The sequence below is a fragment of the Musca vetustissima genome, unplaced genomic scaffold, assembly GCF_032173495.1.
Source record: "Musca vetustissima isolate MV318-11 ecotype Yass unplaced genomic scaffold, APGP_CSIRO_Mvet_v1 utg15798, whole genome shotgun sequence".
Lineage (NCBI taxonomy): Eukaryota > Metazoa > Arthropoda > Insecta > Diptera > Muscidae > Musca > Musca vetustissima.
Window position 1 is genome coordinate 80,697 of NW_026887614.1, and position 6,000 is coordinate 86,696.

Here is a 6,000-nt window from a genome sequence, read left to right on the forward strand (position 1 = left end):
GGCTTAGTCGCGGATTGCTGTTGCAGAGATTGCGTGGGAGTAACGTAATTCAAAGACAACGATGATGATGACGTGGACCATGATGATGACGAGGACTCGCTGAGGTCTGCATTGACGCAGCACGAAGCTCCTCACTGCTTCAATATTTTCATTATTCATGGACGTGATCGAGCTACCAGGACAGGCTAAACTCAAATACAAATTATTACAAAGCTTAAAGTATTCAATAACGCAAGCCTTTTACAGACCTTTAACAAAATGGGTTTAAAAAACTCCACACTTTTATAGACCTTTAACACGTTCTTTAAAAACTCAATGCATTTTATAGACCCTGAAAAATATACTTTAAAATCTCCACGCCTATTGTAGGCTGTGTAAGGCAAATTTGACTATATAAAAATTAAAAATTTCACGTCTTCATATAGTTTGACACATTTTTTTTAAATCCATGAATTTTCTTTAGACCCATGTAAAGATCGAGTCCCTTTAGATATTTAAAATATTAAATTATGATTAGAAGGTCATTCTTTTGCTAGAATATCAGCCCTACATCTTTAGGTCATGGACAGCTATCTTTCCATTCAGAAACAAACTTTAACCATTAAAAAAATCAATGGACAAGTTTTAGAAGGCAATAATTTAACTAATATTATAAGCTACAATCGAAACTAATGACAACCGCATTTATGATCACCCAACGACAATTCTCAATACAAATGACATTCATGCAGTTACCATTAATGCCTTTCTTTGCTGCATTCATAGGCGCTCATTATTTATGCATAGGTGTCGACATCATCAATGACCTCTCCGTTATAGCTAATGATTCCTTTTCATCCAGTATATTTGTGTGTGAGCGAATTACATTTTTAGATGGCCTGATTGTAATTTGAATTCATTTCTATTCTGCAAATTTACATAAAGCGCAATGGAGGTGCATTGACGCAATCACTTTAAGCCACAACGCTGAACGAAATGTCGATGTGAATTCATGCACGAATGCCACTTGCATAAATGTCCGTACCTATTATGCAGTAGACATTGCATACTACATACTCGTATGTAGTTAATGTCTAATGTGATCCCAAAGGTTGCCCCCTTCCCCTCAACTCGATTATATCAGCTGTGGCTATTTCTACACAAAAGCTGGGCACATCAGTAATGCAACAACGACCAGGATTTTGTTGCAAAAATTATTTCACAGAGCAGTGATAGTCTATTCGGTTCGATTCGGACCATTGCAATTATGGACTTATAATATATATATAGTTATATATTTCATGTGGAATATGAGAGTGTGTGTATATTATTCATATATCGTACATATTTAGATGAAATTACACATATACATAATGTATGTATTTACGCAATAATGTGTCTATATATGCAATACTCTATAAAATTATGCATTAGTGTGTGTGTGTGTGTGCGTTCAATTAAAAATTCGTTTAAAATCTGAATAAATGAATAATGTAATTAGAGTGCGTGGGTATTAATGGAAGTTTGAAAATGTGTTATAAGAAATAAAGACCATGAAAAAATATTCTTTAATAAATTCACCTCTTTTTATAGACCATGAACAAATATTCTTTAAAAAATCTATGCTTTTTATAGACCATGAACAAATATTCTTTTATAAATCCACGCCTCAGTTGGCCCTTGAAAAAATATTATTTAATAAATCTACGCCTCAGTTGGCCCTTGAAAAATATTCTTTAATAAATCCATGAATTTTATGGACCATGGAAAATATCCTTTAAAAAATACACGCCCTACAAAGCCTTTGAAAATTTATTTTTTTTTTAAAATCCACGACTTTTTTTAGACCTTAAATACTAAGCCCTAAAAATACTAGCCCTTTGCAGACCTTGAAAACTTGTAGAATACCCCTCGGTAACATCATTCTCATCCATTTGTCAATGGTGGATTATTATGCAGCATGTCCCGTCCACAATATTTGCTCTTGATTTATTCGATAAAATCTCCTATTTGTATGTAACACTCTTTAATTTAGCGGAATAATCGTATTTGTAGAGAATGTTGTGTTTTTTTCTGATTAGGCCCAATAGTAGAGAAATTACAATTATACACAGTGGCAACATTAAATTTAATATTCATTTTGATTATTTTTATAATTTATATATGTTCCAGAGATACAAGGCAGAGGTGGTGGAGGAAATGAGGTAAATGGTAACGCAGAGTTGGTTTCCAAAATTTTTTAATAGCGAAATCAGACTATTCGATACCTAGGAATTTTGATTTCCTAGGACTATCAGAGTCACAGGCGTGGATTTTTAAAGACAATTGTTTCAAGGACTATCAGTTTCTCAGGCGTGGGTTTTTAAAGACAATTGTTTCAAGGACTATCAGTTTCTCAGGCGTGGGTTTTTAAAGACAATTGTTTCAAGGACTATCAGGGTCTCAGGGGTGGATTTTATAAGGAAATTTTTTCTATGACTATCAGAGTCTCAGGCGTGGACTTTTAAAGGAATTTTTTCTATGACTATCAGAGTCTCAGACGTGGATTTTTAAAGGAAATTTTTTCTCAGGCCTGGACTTTTAAAGGAAATTTTTTCTATGACTATCAGAGTCTCAGGCGTGGACTTTTAAAGAATTTTTTTCTACGACTATCAGAGTCTCAGGCGTGGATTTTTAAAGGAAATTTTTTCTATGACTATCAGAGTCTCAGGCGTGAATTTTTAAAAGAAATTTTTTCTATGACTATCAGAGTCTCAGACGTGGATTTTTAAAGGAAATTTTTTCTCAGGCGTGGACTTTTAAAGGAAATTTTTTTATGACTATCAGAGTCTCAGACGTGGACTTTTAAAGGATTTTTTTCTCAGGCGTGGACTTTTAAAGGAAATTTTTTCTATGACTATCAGAGTCTCAGGCGTGGACTTTTTAAGAATTTTTTTCTACGACTATCAGAGTCTCAGGCGTGGACTTTTAAAGAATATTTTTTCCTAGGACTATCAGAGTCTCAGACGTGGATTTTTAAAAGAACATTTGTTTTCTATTTTTCTTAGGACTATCAGAGTCTCAGGCGTGGATTTTTAAAGAATATTTTTCCTAGGACTATCAGAGTCTCAGGCGTGGTTTTTAAAAGGAAATTTTTTCGAGAACTATCAGAGCCTCAGGCGTGGATCTTTAAATGAAATTTTTTCGAGGACTATCAGAGTCTCAGGCGTGGATTTTTAAAGAAAATTGTTTCAAGGACTATCAGTGTCTCAGGCGTGGATTTTTAAAGAAAATTGTTTCAAGGACTATCACTGTCTCAGGCGTGGATTTTTAAAGAAAATTGTTTCAAGGACTATCACTGTCTCAGGCGTGGATTTTTAAAGACAATTTTTTCTAGGACTATCAGAGTCTCAGGCGTGGATTTTTAAAGGACATTTTTTCGAGGACTATCAGAGTCTCAGGCGTGGATTTTTAATGAAAATTGTTTCAAGGACTATCACTGTCTCAGGCGTGGATTTTTAAAGACACTTTTTTCTAGGACTATCAGAGTCTCAGGCGTGGATTTTTAAAGGAAATTTTTTCGAGGACTATCAGAGTCTCAGGCGTGGTTTTTTAAAGGAAATTTTTTCGAGGACTATCAGAGTCTCAGGCGTGGATTTTTAAAGAAAATTGTTTCAAGGACTATCAGTGTCTCAGGCGTGGATTTTTAAAGAAAATTGTTTCAAGGACTATCACTGTCTCAGGCGTGGATTTTTAAAGAAAATTGTTTCAAGGACTATCACTGTCTCAGGCGTGGATTTTTAAAGACAATTTTTTCTAGGACTATCAGAGTCTCAGGCGTGGATTTTTAAAGGAAATTTTTTCGAGGACTATCAGAGCCTCAGGCGTGGATCTTTAAATGAAATTTTTTCGAGGACTATCAGAGTCTCAGGCGTGGATTTTTAAAGAAAATTGTTTCAAGGACTATCAGTGTCTCAGGCGTGGATTTTTAAAGAAAATTGTTTCAAGGACTATCACTGTCTCAGGCGTGGATTTTTAAAGAAAATTGTTTCAAGGACTATCACTGTCTCAGGCGTGGATTTTTAAAGACAATTTTTTCTAGGACTATCAGAGTCTCAGGCGTGGATTTTTAAAGGACATTTTTTCGAGGACTATCAGAGTCTCAGGCGTGGATTTTTAATGAAAATTGTTTCAAGGACTATCACTGTCTCAGGCGTGGATTTTTAAAGACACTTTTTTCTAGGACTATCAGAGTCTCAGGCGTGGATTTTTAAAGGAAATTTTTTCGAGGACTATCAGAGTCTCAGGCGTGGATTTTTAAAGGAAATTTTTTCGAGGACTATCAGAGTCTCAGGCGTGGATTTTTAAAGGAAATTTTTTCGAGGACTATCAGAGTCTCAGGCGTGGATTTTTAAAGGAAATTTTTTCGAGGACTATCAGAGTCTCAGGCGTGGATTTTTAAAGGAAATTTTTTCGAGGACTATCAGAGTCTCAGGCGTGGATTTTTAAAGGAAATTTTTTCGAGGACTATCAGAGTCTCAGGCGTGGATTTTTAAAGGAAATTTTTTCGAGGACTATCAGAGTCTCAGGCGTGGATTTTTAAAGGAAATTTTTTCGAGGACTATCAGAGTCTCAGGCGTGGATTTTTAAAGGAAATTTTTTCGAGGACTATCAGAGTCTCAGGCGTGGATTTTTAAAGGAAATTTTTTCGAGGACTATCAGAGTCTCAGGCGTGGATTTTTAAAGGAAATTTTTTCGAGGACTATCAGAGTCTCAGGCGTGGATTTTTAAAGGAAATTTTTTCGAGGACTATCAGAGTCTCAGGCGTGGATTTTTAAAGGAAATTTTTTCGAGGACTATCAGAGTCTCAGGCGTGGATTTTTAAAGGAAATTTTTTCGAGGACTATCAAAGTCTCAGGCGTGGATTTTTAAAGGAAATTTTTTCGAGGACTATCAGAGTCTCAGGCGTGGATTTTTAAAGGAAATTTTTTCGAGGACTATCAGAGTCTCAGGCGTGGATTTTTAAAGGAAATTTTTTCGAGGACTATCAGAGTCTCAGGCGTGGATTTTTAAAGGAAATTTTTTCGAGGACTATCAGAGTCTCAGGCGTGGATTTTTAAAGGAAATTTTTTCGAGGACTATCAGAGTCTCAGGCGTGGATTTTTAAAGGAAATTTTTTCGAGGACTATCAGAGTCTCAGGCGTGGATTTTTAAAGGAAATTTTTTCGAGGACTATCAGAGTCTCAGGCGTGGATTTTTAAAGGAAATTTTTTCGAGGACTATCAGAGTCTCAGGCGTGGATTTTTAAAGGAAATTTTTTCGAGGACTATCAGAGTCTCAGGCGTGGATTTTTAAAGGAAATTTTTTCGAGGACTATCAGAGTCTCAGGCGTGGATTTTTAAAGGAAATTTTTTCGAGGACTATAGTCTCAGGCGTGGATTTCTTAAAGAATATTTTTTCAGAGTCTCAGGCGTGGATTTTTAAAGGAAATTTTTTCGAGGACTATCAGAGTCTCAGGCGTGGATTTTTAAAGGAAATTTTTTCGAGGACTATCAGAGTCTCAGGCGTGGATTTTTAAAGGACATTTTTTCGAGGACTATCAGAGTCTCAGGCGTGGATTTTTAAAGGACATTTTTTCGAGGACTATCAGAGTCTCAGGCGTGGATTTTTAAAGGAAATTTTTTCGAGGACTTTTCGAGGACTATCAGAGTCTCAGGCGTGGATTTTTAAAAGTATCTCAGGTGTGGATTTCTTAAAGAATATTTTTTCGAGGACTATCAGAGTCTCAGGCGTGGATTTTTAAAGGAAATTTTTTCGAGGACTATCAGAGTCTCAGGCGTGGATTTTTAAAGGAAATTTTTTCGAGGACTATCAGAGTCTCAGGCGTGGATTTTTAAAGGAAATTTTTTCGAGGACTATCGGGAGAGTCTCAGGCGTGGATTTTTAAAGGAAATTTTTTGAGGACTATCAAGTCTCAGGCGTGGATTTTTAAAGGAAAGGACTATCAGAGTCTCAGGCGTGGATTTTTAAAGGAAATTTTTT